Source organism: Triticum aestivum, chromosome 1B (genome assembly GCF_018294505.1).
Source record: "Triticum aestivum cultivar Chinese Spring chromosome 1B, IWGSC CS RefSeq v2.1, whole genome shotgun sequence".
Taxonomy (NCBI): domain Eukaryota; kingdom Viridiplantae; phylum Streptophyta; class Magnoliopsida; order Poales; family Poaceae; genus Triticum; species Triticum aestivum.
Genome location: NC_057795.1, coordinates 689,646,880 through 689,649,959, shown reverse-complemented (window position 1 = coordinate 689,649,959; position 3,080 = coordinate 689,646,880).

Sequence of the window (3,080 nt, the reverse complement as noted above, 5' to 3'; positions counted from 1 at the left end):
AATCGGCCAAAAGTATGACTGTTCAGGACGAACACGCAAACGCACCCCGGGGATAGTTAATCGTGGAAATTGCTCTGGGACCCTAAAACGGACAGTAATAAACCATGAAAGAGCCCAGAAGAACAAAACTAGGATTGTTGATGAACGAGACGTAAACGCACCCCGGGGTTCATCAATCGTGGAAATCGCCCTGGGACCCTAGAATCGGCCAAAATTGAGTGTTGACGACGGACACGTAAACGCACCACGAGGATCATCAATCGTGGAAATCGCTCTAGGACTCCAAAGTGGTGAGTAATAGGTCATGAAAGAGCCCAAAATCGAAAATACTCGGATTGTTGATGACGACACATAAACGCACCTCGGGGTTCGTCAATCGTGGAAATCGCTCCGGGACCCAAGATAGTGAGCAATAGTCCATGAAACGGGCCAGAATCGGCCAAAACTGCGAGTGTTGATGACCGACACATAAACGTACCCCGGTGTTCGTCAATCGTAGAAATCACTCCGGGGCCCCAAAATTGAGTAATATTCCAGGAAATGGGCCGAAATCGGCCAAAACTGTGATTGTAGATGACCGACACGTAAGCGCACTTCGGGGTTGGTCAATCGTGCAAATCGCTCCGGGACCCCAAAACGGCGAGTAATAGTCCATGAAACGGGCCAGCATCGACAAAAAGAGCAAGTGTTGATGACCGACACATAAATGCACCCCGAGGTTCGTCAATCGTGGAAATCACTCTGGGAAAAACTGAGTAATACTCGAGGAAGTGGGTCAGAATCGGCCAAAACTGATATTGTTGATGACCGACACGTAAGCCCCTTGGGGTTCAACAATCATGGAAATCACTTTGGGACCCTAAAACAGTGAGTTATAGTCCACGAAACGGGTCAGAATCGACAAAAACAACGAGTGTTGATGACCAACACGTAAACGCACCTCGGGGTTAGTCAATCATGGAAATCACTTTGGGACCCTAAAACGGTGACTAATAGTCCAAGAAACGGGCCAGAATCGGCCCAAACTGCGAGTCTTGACGACCAACATGTAAGCACACCTTGGGGTTCGACAACCATGGAAATCGCTTTGGGACCCAAAAACTGTGAGTAATAGTCCATGAAAGAGCCCACAATCGGACAAACCTTGGATTATTGATGAACGATAGATAAACGCACCCCGGGGTTTGTCAATCATGCAAATTGGTCACGGACCCCAAATCAGTGAGTAATACTCCATGAAACGGGCCAGAATCGGCCAAAACTGTGAGTGCTGATGACCAACACAAAAACGCACCCCGGTGATCGTCAGTCATGGAAATCACTCCGGGACCCCAAAACTGGGTAATAGTCCAAGAAACCGGCCACAATCGGCCAAAACTGCGATTGTTGATGACCGACACGTAAGCTCTCCTTGGAGTTCAACAACCATGGATATTGCTTTCAGACCCCAAAACGGTGAGTAATAGTCCACGAAATAGGTCAGGATCGACAAAAACCGTGAGTGCTGATGACCGACACGTAAACGTACCCCGGGGTTCTTCAATCGTGGAAATCTCTCTCGGACCCCAAAACAGTGAGTAATAGTCCAAGAAACGCGCCAGAATCAGTCAAAACTATGAGTATTGATGACTGACATTTAAGTGCACCTAGGGGTTCAACAACCATGGCAATCGTATTGGGACCCCAAAATGGTGAGTAATAGTTTATGAAACGGGCCAGAATCGGCGAAAAGTATGACTGTTCAGGACGAACACGCAAACGCACCCCGGGGATAGTTAATCGTGGAAATTGCTCCTGGACCCTAAAACGGACAGTAATAAACCATGAAAGATCCCAGAAGAACAAAACTAGGATTGTTGATGAACGAGACGTAAACGCACCCCGGGGTTCGTCAATCGTGGAAATCGCCCTGGGACCCTAGAATCGGCCAAAATTGAGTGTTGACGACGGACACGTAAACGCACTACGAGGATCATCAATCGTGGAAATCGCTCTAGGACTCCAAAGTGGTGAGTAATAGGTCATGAAAGAGCCCAAAATCTAAAATACTCGGATTATTGATGACGACACATAAACGCACCTCGGGGTTCGTGAATCGTGGAAATCGCTCCGGGACCCAAGATAGTGAGCAATAGTCCATGAAACGGGCCAGAATCGGCCAAAACTGCGAGTGTTGATGACCGACACATAAACGTACCCCGGTGTTCGTCAATCGTAGAAATCACTCCGGGGCCCCAAAATTGAGTAATATTCCAGGAAATGGGCCGAAATCGGCCAAAACTGTGATTGTAGATGACCGACACGTAAGCGCACTTCGGGGTTGGTCAATCGTGGAAATCGCTCCGGGACCCCAAAACGGCAAGTAATAGTCCATGAAACGGGCCCGCATCGACAAAAACAACAAGTGTTGATGACCGACACATAAATGCACCCCGAGGTTCGTCAGTCGTGGAAATCACTCTGGGAAAAACTGAGTAATACTCGAGGAAGTGGGTCAGAATCGGCCAAAACTGATATTGTTGATGACCGACACGTAAGCGCACCTTGGGGTTCAACAATCATGGAAATCACTTTGGGACCCTAAAACAGTGAGTTATAGTCCACGAAACGGGTCAGAATCGACAAAAACAACGAGTGTTGATGACCAACACGTAAACGCACCTCGGGGTTAGTCAATCATGGAAATCACTTTGGGACCCTAAAACGGTGACTAATAGTCCAAGAAACGGGCCAGAATCGGCCCAAACTGCGAGTCTTGACGACCAACATGTAAGCACACCTTGGGGTTCGACAACCATGGAAATTGCTCTGGGACCCAAAAACTATGAGTAATAGTCCATGAAAGAGCCCACAATCGGACAAACCTTGGATTATTGATGAACGATAGATAAACGCACCCCGAGGTTTGTCAATCATGCAAATTGGTCACGGACCCCAAATCAGTGAGTAATACTCCATGAAACGGGCCAGAATCGGCCAAAACTGTGAGTGTTGATGACCAACACAAAAACACACCCCGGTGATCGTCAGTCGTGGAAATCACTCCGGGACCCCAAAACTGGGTAATAGTCCAAGAATCC